A 17,190-nucleotide genomic window follows, 5' to 3' on the forward strand; every position below is an offset into this window, starting at 1 on the left:
AAAATACTGTGTGAGTATATGTACATCATAGACATTTACCTTGTTTGGTAGAAGAGGCAAGTGATTTAAAATATATGTTTGCAAAGAGTTTGTATTATTCTAAATCATATGTAGGAGTGCTTTAGCCATCTATGGCATTGTCCTGTAATATGTGATTTCAGTAGTGATGTCATCAGTCATGACAGCCATCACCACCCCCTTTTGTACCGCTTTGGCCGCCATAAGTGTGGCAGGGTATGCTCAGACGTGAGTCCCTTGCTCACTTTGCCACTTTATTCAAGCAAGCCGGGCTGAAGACGGCTGGAATGCCAGAAACCGGTCCTCGGAAGCTTGTTTCCGGTCCAGGGAAGGCATGGCTTGGCAGTTCGGGCTGGACTGTTCCCATGAGGCACAGGGTCAGACTGATATGCATATAGCCATGTCTGAACTGGGGTGGCAGAGTGGGCTAAAGAAAGGTGATGGATCAAACCCAGATCTTTTGACTGGGTGTGAGTGTTTGATTGGTTCAGATGCTCCGTCCATCACCACCCCCTTTTGTACCAAGTTGACACTAAGGGCACGATTACGACTTTTGGTGCAATGGGAGCGGGTGGTACGCCACTGCCACGTTCCCACTGTGCCAAAGACTTGGTCTCACTACCTGCCAGATTACGAGTTTCCTCATGTCTGATGGGCTTTTTTTGGTGTTCCCACAGCAGTGCCTCTGAAATGGGCACCGCAATGGGAATGCCAAAAACTGTTCCTGCACGGCATGGTCTGTAAAGTCCATGTGTTTGAAAGTTGGCATAGAAACCACCTTTTTGCTTGGATTCACTTCACTAATCCGGTATGATTAAATTGAGTAATACAAAATATCACCCGTTTTACAACAGAGAATTTATATCTGCAGGACACCAAAGCATGGCTCTTGCGGATTTCTATAAGGGAGAAGGCAACATATGATAATATGTTTTTATGAATCTATAACATAGAAAGGCCAAATCAGTATAACCACCAAAGAGTCTGTAAAAAGCATAACATTTCTAATTAAACAAACTAGATTGTTCAAATTCTTAAAGAAAAGTCTTAAATGAATGAGTATTTTTACCACATTTATACATGTGATCTAGTTTTTATGACTATCCCATAAGCTGTCATCACATGCATGTTTGCTTGGTTTACTTCTGGTGAAAGAATATTAGCATTACATCTAGGTAAAATGGTTGTGGTACTGTTTGTAACATACTATTGCAAAAGACTACACCTTCAACAACTAGATGGCCGATTTGAAGGATTTAAGATTGTGTTTGAGAAATTGAAGAGTTGTGAAACTGTCCAAGGGCATTGGATCACATACAAAGGAAATCACTAACAGACAGCGAGTGCACGCAACCACGGAGAAAGCATAATATATTTTAAAAGTGCATGTGGTCACATACAATACAAGAGCACAAACATCTATAAAGATACAAAAACGAATCTGCTAAAGCACAATTCTTTGTGACTACAACAGACCTGCCAACTAGAACAAAAATCTCACCGTGTGAGGGGGAGGGGCTCGTGCGAGAACTACCGAAGATGCACTGATGCTCCCACCCTGCTCCCAAGCTCCCTTAAAAAAGAAAGCTTGCTGAGACTGTCCTGGGGTGTTTTCACACCCCTTAATGGACGTCGACAGTTTAATACCTTGGAAAATGGTCTGAAATCCACAATTTGCAGTGGTTTTCCGATCGTTTTTGTTGCCACGGTGTGATATCGGCTCCTCACCAGGTGACCGTGTATGGTGGCACCGCGTGAGTTGGCAGGTCTACTACCACCAAACTTAGTGATACACAGTAAAATCTCTAATGCAATAAACAACACATTGTTGTAAGGAATGTTTGGATTATTATCAGCTACTAGTAATTATTTGTTTTTTGGGCCATATCTCACTCTTGACAGAGGCCATTCATATGTATGTCATTCTGGATTTTGCTCCTATAGGAACGGTTAATTCTAAACAACCAGGCCAGTTTGGCTCCCGAACGGTGCACTAGCGATCTCAATTAGTTTCAGTCTATTTGGGACTCATAAGTTAGATATAACTTTAGTCATATGGCAGGGTTTAGGTGTTCTACTACTATACTGTGTTCGAAGTATAGACTTTAAATATATTGGATTCGCCATATTGACTGTAGCAACCTGTTATGTTGCTTTCTTATTTTGTACTGTTTCTTTAATTGTACATATTCCAGTTATGTCATTGCTAGAATATAGAGTGTTGTACATGTCATGTTCCTGTGTATCCTTTGTAAAAGATCAGTTATTTCTATGATGCTGAACCTGTTGGATTTACATGTACTGTGCTCTTCGTTTGATTAAAGGATTCTTATCAATATCCTTGGATTTACTCTTCATTTCACTGGCGACGGGATTCGAAGAGCAGAACCTACGTGAGCAACTTATTTAAACTCATCTTTGGAGTGTTTTTAATTTTTTTTATCAACTTGATAAGAAGAACTGGATTGAAAGATTTTTTTTGGGAACTCATTTGGATATTGTCGGGCGAATTTCAATTAGAAATTAATTGGATTATGGATTGAATGCTGTGCTTTAACGGAGTTAGCTGTGCAATTTCCTACCTCTGACCATATTGACATTGTTCGTTTAAAAATTGTTTAAACTCCTTCGGACTTTCTTTACCTTGTCAATAACTTTTTGGTTACGTTTCGGCGTTTGTCAAGTTAAAAGGAAACAGCATTTGACGAATCAGTTCCATTACCTGCACACATCTCTGCACGCTCCATATTTGAATGTAATCGCCTGCTGCTCTACGCGCTGCACACTCCATATTTGAATATAATCGCTGCTGCCCTACGCGTTGCTATGTTCCATCTTTGACAATCTTCGAATTCTTCTTCGGTCAGATTCTTCTTACCGACCTGGCATCTTCTTTCGGAACTTCTAAGTTTGACCACGCAATACGCATCAGAAAGGATTGTGGGTACGTGCGTGTGATGTCACACTTATTCAGCGGCCATCTTGAGTAAACGTGAAAGCTTCATGAGAGACGTCTTCATCAACGAACTTCACTCCTTCGTTTGCTACCTTTCTTTACTCATTATTTCTTAATTTTAAATGATTTTCGTGCGTTTTCACTAACGGTGATTCGCACACCATCAACGGTGATTCACACACCATCAACGGTGATTCGCACACCATCAACGGTGATTCGCACACCTTTCATTTATATTTTGTGTTAGTGAAATTTTGTGTGAAATTGTGTGGAAGAATTATATGCTTTTGACTGCTACTATATTCTACCTATTTAATCCAGCATTGTTCAGTGAATTCTTGTTCATAGTAGTAATTTGATTTTAATAATCTAGGTTAATCTTATCTATAATGACTCAACCTAATTATAATATTAGTGCTCCTCAAGCATTTTGGGTTTCTGGCAGTGAACCTCCACTAAAATGGTTGGAGTGGAAACCTTATTTTTGTAATTATATAGATGTATTAGATGAGGATGGAAAAATGTCTCATGCTCAAAAAAAGAGGCTTCTTTTACATTCATTAGGTCCTGTTGGACTAAAGGTATATGAAACTATGACTAAACCCTCTTTTCCAGGAGATTTGAATGTTTATATGTTAGCACTTTTACATGTAGACACTTACTTTGCTCCTAAAGTTTGTATTGGCGTAACAAGATACACATTTTTTTCAAGGAAACAAGCTAAAGATGAAAATATTGACCATTTTCTTGCTGATCTTAAAAAATTATCATTAGATTGCAAATTTGGTGTATTACAAGAAGAACTGATTAGAGACCAAATTGTTATGCATTCTTACAATGCTTCCATACAAGATAGATTGTGGATTAATGGAGATTCTCCATTAGATGATATCCTTGCTATTGCACGCAAAGCGGAAATGTCTGGCAGGTGCGCTAATGTTATAAAAATGATAATAGTTCCCTTACTAATGAGGTTGTAGGCAAAGTGAATGCAGTCGATAAGAAAAGATTTAGCAACTATAACTCAAAACACCCTATGGGTACTAGCAACAAACCATTTTATGCAAAACATCCTCAGTCTTCTTCTAATTTTAGGCCTAAATGTTATAGATGCAACAGTTTGGAACATTTGGCTGACTTTAAAGGATGTCCTGGCCTTAAAGCTAAATGCACCAGTTGCGGATTGAAAGGTCATTTGACAAAAACTTGCAACAGAAAAAAGAAAAGTAAGGTGAATTTTGTGAATGATATGGATGAAGAGGAAATATTTGAGAATGATTCAGAAGATAATTTAGTAATGAACTTACATGACAAGCTAGTTTTGAAAATACGAGATGAGGATATGGTTAACAAACCTATTTGTTTAATGAATATTGGTGGAGTGGATGTTAAAATCTAAGCAGATTCTGGTTCACCCTATACAATTATTAATGAAGAAATGTGGAAATCTTCTTTTGTCCAACGTGTTGGTGAGAAACTATTGCCATCAGATATCCATCCTGAGGGTTATATGGGGGAACCTATTGCTATTCTGGGTTTCCGTTGGTTTATATTTAAATTTAAGGGCAGAGAATGTAGGGGGAAGCTTTACATTTCCAAGAAAGGGCCACCTGTGTTGGGGTGGTTCGACCAAAAACAACTCCACATTATTTTAGATCCAAACAGCAGTGAACAAGTTTTAGTTCTGGATGATAGTTCTGCTGTTACCAATGAAATTTTACACAAATTTCCAAAGGTTTTTAGTAAAACTTTAGGGAATTTGATTGGTTTTGAGCACAAGATCATATTAAAGGAAGATGCTTGCCCCAAAGTGCATAAATGTAGGATTGTCCCCATTTTGGTAAGAGATGAAGTCAGCAAGGAATTGGACAAACTAGTTTCTACCGACATTATTGAGCCAATTGAGGCAAATGAATGGGTTTCTCCAATTGTCGTCGCGAGACGGAGTAATGGAAAAATTAGGTTGTATGTAGATTTAAGGTATCTAAATAACAACATTGTGGTTGACAAGTTCCCACTTCCTAAAATTAATGAAATGGTTTCTAGTCTTGGCAACGCACGATGGTTTTCGACTATAGACTTATCGTCTGCGTATCACCAAATTTCCCTGTGTCCTGAATCAATGAAGTTTACATCTTTTGTGACACCTTTTGGTTGCTTCCGTTATAAGCGGATGCCCTTCGGTTTAGCTTCGGCGGCCGCTGTTTTCCAACGATTAATGTATCAATTGTTTAAGGGGGAAAAAGGTGTCAGATTTTTTCAAGATGACATTCTTGTTTTTGGGGATGATGAGAATCAGCAATTGTCAAGACTAAAAAAAGTTTTAAGTATTCTTGAGAGCAAGGGCCTTACTGTTGAACATTCTAAATGCAAATTTGCACAAAAGAGCATGACTTATTTAGGTCATATCATTGATGCAGAGGGTGTTAAACCTAAACCTTCTTTAGTTTCAGCTATCTCTGAGGCTCCTGTTCCAACATGTAAAGATGACATTAAGTCTTTTTTAGGAATGGCTGAATTTTGTTCAAAGTATGTTCCCAATTTTGCGAGTGTTACCTATAATATTCGGCAACTTTTGAAGAAATGTGTAAAATTTGAATGGTCTAAATCTTGTAATGAGGATTTTAAAAATATTAAGCATGCCATTGCTAAGGCCACTGCCTTACATAGTTTCGATCCATCTTTGGAGAACATAATAACTACTGATGCTAGTAACAAAGGTCTTGGAGCTGTTTTAATGCAAGTAGATGAGAAAGGAATGGAGAAAGTGATAGCTTATGCTTCAAGATCTTTGTCTCCTTGTGAAGAAAAGTACCCTATAATAGAAAGGGAAGCTTTAGCATGTGCTTGGGCATTGGATCATTTTAAGTCTTTTGTTTGGGGGAAAATGTGTTTATTACGCAGTGACCACAAACCTTTAGTAAAAATTCTGACTACAGAAGGTGTGATCAATGCTTCTGCACGCCTTGCTAGAATTTCAATGAGGTTGCAAAATTGTATTTACAAGATCGTTTATGTTCCGGGCAAAAGCAATGTTCTTGCTGATTTTCTATCAAGAATGCCTGTAATGTTAGAAGAGTGTGACAATAATGAATGGAATGAATTACAAGTGGCTTTTGTTCATGATGAGGGTCTTTCAGCTTTCAGTAGGGAGGAATGGAATAGTGAGTATTCGGCAGATGAGTATTTACAAAAGGTGATTTCTTATACTGTTAATAGTTGGCCAAGTAAAAAGGATTTGTTGGATGATACCATTAGACCTTTTTGGGAGGTTAGGTCTGAACTCTCTGTGGCACATGAGACATTGCTAAGAGGCGAAAAGATAATTCCTCCCAGTGGGTTACGTGAAGGAATTATTGAACTTTGTCATGAAGGGCATCCTGGAATTGTAAGATCAAAGTCATTAGTGAAACATTTGTTCTGGTGGCGTGGTTGTGATTCCCAAACAGAAAAGGTTGTTAGAGATTGTGTTATTTGTGCTTCCGCAGATAAGACATTGCATACTTTTCGTCCCCCTATGTTAGAGTGTTCATCTCCTGAGCATCCATGGGAATGTATAGCGGTGGACATTATGGGTCCTATTCAGGAACAGGACGGTTCCCACCATTTCTTAATTGTCCTTATGGATCTATTCTCGAAATGGCCTGTTGTTAAGGTTGTCGAAAGGGCTGATACAGATTCAGTTCTTTCTTTCCTTGATGAGACTTTTGTTACAGAAGGAATTCCTTCTTGCATCCTCACTGATAACGGTGTTCAGTTTTTGTCTGTAAGAACGAAAAGGTATTTCAGTAAGCTTGGTATTAAGCATAGAACAACATCACTTTATAATCCTGGCGGTAACGGTGTTGTTGAACGTTTTAATAGAGTTTTGAAGAATACTATTCAGCTTTCAACTGGTAATAATTTAGATTGGCCTACTCAGGTTGGGAAGGTTGTTTGGAATTACCGTATTACTAATAATGACTCTACTGGTGTTTCCCCTTTTGTCTTAATGAAAGGTAGGAACCCACGTTCTAAGACCATTCCTGCTTGGTTATTTTCTAGTGAAATTGAACCTTGTTCTAGGGACTTAGTTAAGGCACGTTTGGTACAAGTACATAACAAAAGTAAAAAATATTATGATTTGAGACATGGATCTAGGGAAGTCCAAATAGATGTTGGTGATTGGATCAAAGTCAAGAAACCTTTTAAGGTTCAAAAAGGTGATTCTACCTTCTCTGAACCTTTTCAAGTGGTGGCGGTTTTAAGAAACTCTGTTAAGCTTAACAATGGAAAGGTTTGGAATCTGAATAGGATTGCGAAATGTAAACCTGGTTGCCCTTCCACACCTGACAATTCTTGCACTCTTTGGAAACCTGAGGATTTGGACGTTGATAGTTCCAATGAGAATGATGAATTACATGAGAATCCTGGAGTGGTTAGTTGTCCTAGTTCAAGTGAGGTTCCTTCTGGTGGTGGTGTTATAGAGTCTTCTAGCAAAAATTCTGAAGATTCAATCGTTATTCCAATTGAAGGAAGTTCTGTTTCTGTAGGTGAGGATTCATCCTTGTGCCGTCAATCTTCAAGGAAGAGGGTGGTTCCTCTTTGGCTTAAGGACTACATTACGTATAATAAGTAGTAGTTTGACTCAAGGACTACATTACAATAAGTAGTAGTTAGGATTATGTTATGACTGTTATTTTCATTTTTCATTTTTCCTTTCTTTTGTTTTTTTTTCTATTGGGAAGGAGGATGTGTTATGTTGCTTTCTTATTTTGTACTGTTTCTTTAATTGTACATATTCCAGTTATGTCATTGCTAGAATATAGAGTGTTGTACATGTCATGTTCCTGTGCATCCTTTGTAAAAGATCAGTTATTTCTGTGATGCTGAACCTGTTGGATTTACATGTACTGTGCTCTTCGATTGATTAAAGGATTCTTATCAATATCCTTGGATTTACTCTTCATTTCACAACCTCAGCACCAGATTTTAAGGGAAGTCTAGGTAAATGGTAAATTCAAGCTCAGGACCCAAGTCTGGGCATACTCATTGCACCTGTCATAGGCCGAAACGTGTCAGCTGTTTCTTGTATTCCTGTTTAGAGGGGTCAGGCTGAACAAGTAACAAACAGAGGGATAAAACATTGGAGCATTTTAGACAATTACAATATATTGAAACAGTGATGTCATGAAAAAACACTGTCAGTACATATGTGAAAGAGGAGCATCTTGGATATGTTGGTAGCAGAAAGTCTTAAAGAGTAGAGTACAAAACCTAGCAAATAGGACAGGTAAATTCCCTTGTTTGAAATTATAATTGAATTAAAAAGGGAGAGTCAATAACACGCCCAACAATGTTTAAAGATACATGAATGAGAAATGATGTGATGTGTGAAAAAGCAAATGTAATATTCTTAATAAAGTATCCATGCATGAAACTATATGGGGAAAAACAACACAAACTGATGTCACATCATCCTTGCAAAACATTTTGTGGAGTATGGTTTTGCACTTGTGTGGTTGCGTTTGTTCGTATTTGTCAGGATTCAGGGGGCTAGAGGTGATGGAAAATGTGTCAGTGGGGTCTATGAAGTGCAGACACATTAGGTCCTAACTTCATTCTAGCTTCAGGTACCCACTCCATGGGCTGGGGTTACCTCTTGGTGAAGAGAGGTAGTCGTTACCCGAGTCTCACTCTGAGTGATAGTCTTCACCTGGCAATGTGTTGCTTTATTGCCGTGCCCTTGTTCTGTGCTGCCTCTGGTTTTCTTTGCCGTAGAGTTTTACTGATGTATTTGTAGAAGCACCTCAGGCCCCCTGCTTGTCTCCTGGTCAGCTTCGGGCTTGTAACAGCTGTATCTGCTGCTAGAACCAGAAAGCACATTTCTGTTGATGCTATATTGTTTGATAACCAGATGTACCCATACTCATCATCTTCCCTCTGTGTTCCAGGTGGTGTAGATCTACCAATTCCGTAACATCTGGACAGAGTGGTGCAGTCCCTGAAGCAGACGAACCTTGAAGAGTGTAGATGCCAGTCGAGGATTTCACTCTCTCCCTCCCCATTTCTTCCCCGATCGCTAAGTCTGGAGGCATATTTAATCTGTCTCACCAGCAAAGGTACTCAGGGACAGCATGAATATTCAGCACAACCGGCAGATCTACAACTTCAAAACATGACAGTACTTAAGTTGATTCTAAAATCCCCAACGGGGGAGATATGAGAAATATACTTGAGAGAGGAAAATAAAATGTTGGTGGACACATTCATTACATTCTATGAGTCCACAGAGTTTAAATTGGATTTCTCATTCTATGTTTGACAATTCTAAAGGACTTATTATGAAGGGTGGATGAATAAGAACTGTGACGATGGGAAGAAAAACACTATATAACATCACATCAATGGATATTAAACAGAACAGATGGGGAATCAGGAGCAGTTTTTTTTGCAGATAGGGCTGAATATGATATAAAGAAAGCAACAAGTGATTTTCTGAAAGAAACTGAGATACAAACACAGGGAAACATTAGTGAATGTTGAAGTTGGGCAAACAGGTGAATGTTATTAAGTTATGTAAAGGTATAAGTAATTAATGATTTCTCTTGTTTAAGTTGCTATAATAAAACTACCTCCTGATGCGCCAATTTTAAGTCCCAAAGCCTAGAGGAACCAGTTATATGTAGTGACCAATGAAATAATTTAATCTGAAGGAGACACGAAAGTGGAGAGAATGAAAGAAATATTGAAACACATCGAAGAATAGTGGTGTCCATCTAATTGTGAAGAGGCTAACAGAAGGGAAATGTCCCTGACAAACAGAGAGGCGACATCTACAGAGATCCACATAATCAGACAGAACCCCAATAAATAAGGGTAAAATGCTTGCACTCCCTTTCTCTTTCCTCTTCATCCCTGTACACACATACCAGCAGTAAACCAGGTCAAGCTAAGAACACCGCCCTGGTCAGTCACGCACTATGCCTAATCTTTGCCACGTAGGCCACACGACAATTCAACACGTTTACAATCAAGCACTCCCCACGTGTAGTGTGATACCCATTCTCTAAAGCAACTTGAAGTGTTGTCAAGGGTTATAACGCATGGAGGAGTGCGACTTTAACACTAAAATAATAGACTTGCTATTAGCAGTGGCTTTCTAACAAATAACTATTAATTGGAACGACTTTACTAAGTTATCCTATCAGGTGTGGTGGTATGCCATTTGCTACAATCACCGTCTAGATACCACTTTTGTATATCCACTCAATTTGGCACCAAAACAAAGAGACTTCTGGGACCCAGTTACATCATTTATAGATGCCAGTGTTGGACGTTCTTTCTCTCAAACGCCCTTACAGCAAGAAGTACCTAAACCCCCATCTCTTCCCTTGAGTTGATATGTTTTATCTATATAAATTATAAGTTACTCACCATTTTATATTTGCTTAATTCTTCACTATTCACTACCAGTCTTATATGGCATATTGTTATGTTTTTCCTTGCTCATTTATATGCTTGCCAATTTTAATTGCTGTATTGTATGTTCTTTTTTATTCATTATGTAATTATCTCTTACATATTGTTATCTTACTTTTTCAAATAAACTTGCTTTGAACTTAAAAAAAAGGGTATATAACGCACGATACAAATGCAACTACAATCTGATAAATGCACTTGTTAATGCCACCGTTGTAAGTGGGCAAATGTGTTGATGTGCACAGAAGTAACTTTGGACTCTAAAAAACGTTTTGAGCATTTTTCCAAGAGACATTAATTTCCATCTTATCCTACAAAATATCCTACATACATCTCCAGAGTATGATATCAAGTTATCATGAGTACACTATTGTCCATGCATTACTTAATTGCTTCTTGAGTGGTCTTAAGAGCAGTCCAATTGCAGGCAAAATTCAGCAGTTTCCCTTGTGATTCTCCACCTGCAAAATTGGAAAACGAGGTTTGCACCTGAAGCTTTGCATGCAGCACTTACTGCTCTGTTTACAATGTCAGTGGCTTCCTATCTATTAAGCGGGTCTGCAATGCATTCCAGGTGTGTGCAGAGCCTGTTGACACTTTTGCCCAAAACATCTGAAAGTTCTGCTTGGTTGGTGGCTTGGCAGTGCCCTGGGAAAGTTTGAAAAAATGTAAACACAGTGGGCTGAAAACTTTCGAAATTATTCACGCTGGCAGAGGACACCTGCGTGGCGGCTTACCCCATCACTATCATTGCCAAGGAACAGACACTTAGTGATCTGCAGGCTGGCAGCATTGCACTCTCTGCTCGGTGGGAGGTATGGTGTTACAGCATGGGAAGATCAACGGCTCTTTTTAAAGAGCCACTCCAGGGAGGCTGCGAGAGAATATAGGAATTTATTAGCTTCTCCTCAAAACCCGGACAGTCCGCCAGGGGTGATAAAATGGCGATTATAGGGAAAATCCTAGAGAAATACAGCCCTCGGGGCAAGATTTTCACTGACACATTGGCCTTCCTGGGGTCTCTTTGTAAATTAATCGCCTTCTAGCACTAGACGAGGGATAACACCAAGTATTCAATGTATGATGAGGACCATCCTGATGATTATGCGTGTGCCAGGTCCTCAAACATCAGGCATGGGGAGGAACCGAAATCAATAGACTTAATACAGAACACAATCTGCTGATTTTGGGATTTGGAAAAAATGGGGGCTTTATAAAATGTATGATAAACAGGCCACTGATAAGTAGTAATCATGTGATTTAGCTACTGAAACCACTGGCACCAGACTGAGCCTTCATCTCCAATTGCAGTAAGAGTCCTTTAAACAGGTCTTTGTATTGGGAACTGCAGCCTGTTCTTCATAGGACATGGACGTGCAGCGTTACAAATTTACCTAATGAGTATATTAGGCCTATGTATGTGGATAAATTATCATTGTTTGTTAATTTGCAAAGCTATACATACCTAATTTACACACCTGTAACATGTCATGTGAAAATTACCCATTTTAGATCTCATGGAGAAAGGTTAATTATGCCTTTGATCCTAAAAACGTGTATGTGACGCTATAAATACATATTTCACAAAATGGATACATTTCGAGTGTGTGAGGTTAGAACATTAAAATGCAGGCATAAAGGGCCATGTGTATGAAACTTTGGTTTTGCGATTCTCAAATAGCGTTTTTTAGAGAACCACTATTTGAGAATCGCAAAACGCTATGTATGTAGGATTTCCAAATAATTTTGCGAATCCTACATATTCCTTAATTGCGAATCACAAATTGCAATTCGCAATTAAGGAATTCCTCCCCATTCATTCCTATGGGACTAGAGGCCCATAGGAATGAATGGGAAGACATTCTCAATTTGCGTTTCTCAATTAGAGAATCGCAAATTGTGAATGAAATTTTAAGGGTGCCAGGGTGTCAAAAGGACACCTGGTTGCACCCCTGAAATGTACTTGTGTGCACATGTGGCACACATACATGCCATAAGGGCATGTATGTGCGCCACATGGCACTTTGAAAAATGCAAAAAAGTGAATTTTTCAAAGAAATCGCAAATTACCACCAACTTGAAGTTGGTAGTAATTTGCGATTCCTTCAGGCCAAATTACACTTTTTCTGTGATTCTTACATTGCATTTAAGGAATAGCAATTTGCGATTCCTTAAATGCAATCACAAAATAAGGAATCGCAAATTTTGCGATTCCTTATTTTGCGAAGCAGTTTTGCTTTCATCTTGAAAACAAGGAGAGGTGCTCATAAAGTCCGAAAGAAACAGAGCACCAGTAACAATGAAGTTAAAAATATCGGTTCGTAGTATAATGACACCGGGTGGTTTCGCCGTGACAAATTGGAGTTTATAAGTGGACTGTCGTGAGCCTGGTATGCCGGGTTATCTGTAAAGTATACACGCACACTCCGTCCGAAGTATAATGACAAATCCTTTTCCATCTCTCCCTTTTCCCCCCACATAGCCCTTTTATAAACCACAGAAACAGGCTGATACGCCACAAGAAGACCTGTCCTTTATAATTGCCAAGGACTTGCTCTCTATTCTTTTGAACTGAAGTCAGCGCCACAATCTGTAAGGTGAGTCACAGATACAAAGTCCATTTAAGTAAATTTGGACCAAAGATAGTAGCCTTATATTAAAATTGAGACATATATGTTTTATGAATCTATATTTATAGACGGACCAGCCAATATTCCAGCAGATCTGGAGACCACAGATGATTGACCTTAACTGCGGTTGCAGTGATATGACCCTAGGCGAGTTGTTTTATATATATTAAGGTGAGGACTATACGAAGGGTTCAACAACAAAAAGTTTCTACTGTATGGGCAATAGTTGTTCATTCTCCAGATACATTGTGGGTTCTATCTGTCATCTTATAGGTTTGAGCCAATAGGCAGATATTAATCAATTGGAAATTAGAAGGATTGATGAAGTTGGACTAGACGAGTCGAATAAAGGTAATGGGTCCATCTAATATAGACTTTTGCTTAATCTTTGTTTGAGCGTCACAGCCAAATGAATTTTGGACCTATTTAAAACATATACCAGCATTATAATGAGTGTGCATATTGAATCTGTTTAGATCTGTCAAACCATAAATACAAACCCAGTAGGATTGTTGTTAGACTATTTGAAAGGTGTGAAGTGAGCGTGTGGATTGGAACACCCCACATTTGAGATATAGATGAATGTATTAGAAAAACAAAATTCTTTCTCTTCTTTTTTAACTTGCTGTGGATACATTTTAACATTGTCTTGTCAAGATATAATGAGATTGTATAACAACAAAGACCTGTGATTTGCTCTTTGTGTCTTTTAAAAAAAAACAAATGTGTTTTGATTCTAAAAGAAATGTTCTTTGTATTATGTTAGATACATTGGTTGGAATCAAAAGTGAAAGGATTATCTATGTTAGTCCTGAAGAAAGTGGATGTATCCATTAAGTCCCACCGAAACGCATTGACACAATAAACTCTGTTAAATTTGAATCGGCACAAGTAGCATAGAGGCCAAAATGTATTGTTCCTTGCCTTGTTCATAGTCTTTTCAAATTTACCCTGTAAAGGCATAAATTGGTTGCCTTATTTTTGCTCCTTCTAGGTGGTGTTATTTTGCTGCTGTAATAATGATGACGATTTGTGTAGGCCTTATGTATTTTAATTGTGTTTTTTAAATGCTGTGGGAACTTCGGGACCCTTTATTTTGTATTCACATGTGATGATTTGAAATTGTAATTTTCTAATATATTCTGATTTTTTAATAAAGAAGAGCTTTGTTATATTATTAGCTGTATCCCTACTTGAGTTGTTCCAAGTGTGTGAGTGTGGACTGTGTGCCATACTATTTGGTGTGTAAGAAAGTGTTCTAGTCCAAAGGGAAAAGTTTTGCTTTCATACATACCACTGAGCCAAATTGCGATCGCAAATGCCGAAATTCGCAGAATTTCGGCATTTGCAATCGCAATTTGGAATGATACATATGGCCCAAAATTCTGTTTCATTCGTCTTTTCTCCAATAACAAAAATTTGCCTTCCATGTCTTGCCTTCTGGTAGGTATCTTCTGATTTTTAAATCGATTTCTGCATTCCATATTTCATTCTGCTTTTCACACACACACTTTGTAGCTACTCCACTTTTGTGGAACTTGTTTTCTCCAAAACAGCTTCAAATATCTGTTAAGCCTTTTGTGGGTGTTAAGCCCACTAGTTTGCGGACATTCGCAAAATTTGCATTGTGTGTTGAGTATCACCTCTGACACCGCTGCTCATCGAAATCCAGTTCCTTCACATTGACTGACAAATTCACATGGAAAAGGTATGAAATAATGTGTAAATTACACATTTTAAAGCACCACATAGAGATTTGTAAAGCTTGTTCATGTTAAGCCTGTGTAAATTATGGCTTCTCCAGAAGTTAGTCAAACTTATGCTTGGGAAAACGTTGGGATTGAGCCCCGGAGAATTGAAGACAGGAAAAGTTAAGCACACGTGTAACAATTTATACTGTTAGGCAGACGTGTGCATGGAAAAAAAGATTCTGAATTAACACCAGAGAATAGAATACAACCCAAAAGAACGATTTTCTGAAAATTTGGCTTGAAAAAATATGGAACAATATGAAAGAAATAGCTGCAGTGTTAGCAGGGCAAATACGTTTTTTGGGGAGGTTTCTGTGCTGCAGCCAACTTCAAGTCTGAATCTACAAGCAACCCAATAGAAACCGGTTTTATGAGACATGGAACTTGCAGGCTCTGTAGTCCATCAGGTACAGATAACAGGTAGTTGGGGCTCAAAGTAGAAAGAGGTCGCATGGTTGAAGCTATCTATCGGGTATATACAGAGCATCGCGACAGGCACTGGCTGCCACCGACAAAGAGAGAGTCTTATTGCAAGTTATAGGAAAGGCAATGCCATTTAACACCTGGCTCAGAAACACTAAATACATATAATATATCACTAAGTAAGCTGAAGCAACTCAAGACTGCCCAGGATGCCAGAGGTACAACCCCCAAAAAAAACACATATTACATATTATGGGCTATATTTTCAGACTGTTTCCAAACACAACTCGAGCTCTTTAAGGCAAAGCCAGAAGATGGGTAAGCCAGCCAACATATCATGAAAGGATTTACTACTATAAATACGAAATTTGCTACCATGCTTTTTCAAAGAATCTTTGCACCAGGAAGAGAAATCACACTGAATGAGAGCTCACAGGCTCATTTTCATTTAATTTCCTGGAATAGTGCATGCATCGACAGGAAACGAACGGACTTGGAACAGCAGAAAAATATACCTACCATTTCATGGTATAATGTTCTGCGAACCCAGGGTGTCCATGAAAACGATAGGGAGGGCGAAATATAAGAATCCATATAATGTGCAATATTTTAAGAGTTACACTTGTGTTGCTAAATGCAGGGAGCCAATGAACAGCACATACAGATAGAGCACTGGAGACCAAGCCTGCAGTTTAACACTAGTGATAACAATGTTCTGATAGCTAAGCTCGAGGCAGGATCTCGTAATAGATGGGTGGACTGGGAATCGTCAGGTGACAGCACACTTGTCTCTAGAGGACAATGTTATTTATCGGTTTGGAAGCCTGGGTGAGAGTGCTAGAGTTACAAGTAGACAATAGCCTTGAAAACATTCTCAATCTATTCAAATGCCCCACGGGTGAACTGTGACACCACCAGACGCCTGAGCCACACAAAGCTGCTGTCTGGTTTGAACCTCACAGTATTTAGCTAATTGTGAACTAGTTAATTGCCTGCTCCGAGTGGCCATGGGCGGTAGATGCTGGAGCACAGGAGATGCCTGGCACAGCTCAGTTCTAGCAATAACTGCACCTATAGAGATGATAATGCAAGAGATGCATCCTTATATTAGCAGTGGCCTAGCCCTCTAGTCTTTCATCTAGCTGATCAAAGGGCATTTGCCCTATTCTATTCATAGCAAGCACACCCATTGTACGCTCGCCTGTAAAATGAAGACAATTTGGAACCACTGGCAAGAGACAGGATGCAGGACCCTTAAAAGATAAAAATAAATAAGTGATGTTGGCTGCTCATCAACCACTTCTAGGTGCAGTTAGACATTCTTAACAAGAATATGTTAGTGTTGTAAGGACAGAAATCTGAATCACAGTGTCAGGGTGAGAGGATGCTATTGCTGTTGACAACATCTTTGCATATTCTTCCATCATTTACTATTTACTCACTCCCCAGGCCCATGCTAAATTATGCCTTGTACATTTATACATTTAGAAAATCGATAATTAAGTAAGAGGTCATACAAGTAATTATTACATTGGACATTAAAAAAGTCAGGCTTAGAAACACAATCTATAGCACCTTGAGTTTGCATTCTGCAAAGACCTCAACAGTGGTCAATAGGCAACCTGTTGGTGCTATGTAATACCCATTAAAAAAAATAATATATATCACCTAGAATGGGTTGCTCAAAAATCAACACATTGAAGGAATTGGGAGGTATGAGAATGCAAAATATATACCAAATACAAAAGAAAATGGTGACAGCAAGTTGTTAAAGGAACCTCTAATGCAGCTGTTGTAACAAACACCATAGAACCAGGAGAAATGTGGAATGTGGGGTGATAACAAGCTGGTGGAACACACACAAATTCAGGTAATTAGGGCGTGAATAATTTAACCCTCGGGACAGCTTCTGTTAATGTTAATGAGGCCGTATGAGCCCCAACAGTCTGAT

At 38.7% G+C, this 17,190-nt stretch overlaps 1 protein-coding gene across 2 annotated transcripts in view; it reads right to left on the reverse strand.

Moving 5' to 3' along the window:
- HHIP (hedgehog interacting protein) overlaps positions 1-17,190 on the reverse strand; it is a 225,279-nt gene that overhangs the window by 166,520 nt on the left and 41,569 nt on the right. The window lies entirely within an intron of this gene.

Source organism: Lissotriton helveticus, chromosome 2_1, assembly GCF_964261635.1.
Source record: "Lissotriton helveticus chromosome 2_1, aLisHel1.1, whole genome shotgun sequence".
In the NCBI taxonomy this organism is placed as follows: domain Eukaryota; kingdom Metazoa; phylum Chordata; class Amphibia; order Caudata; family Salamandridae; genus Lissotriton; species Lissotriton helveticus.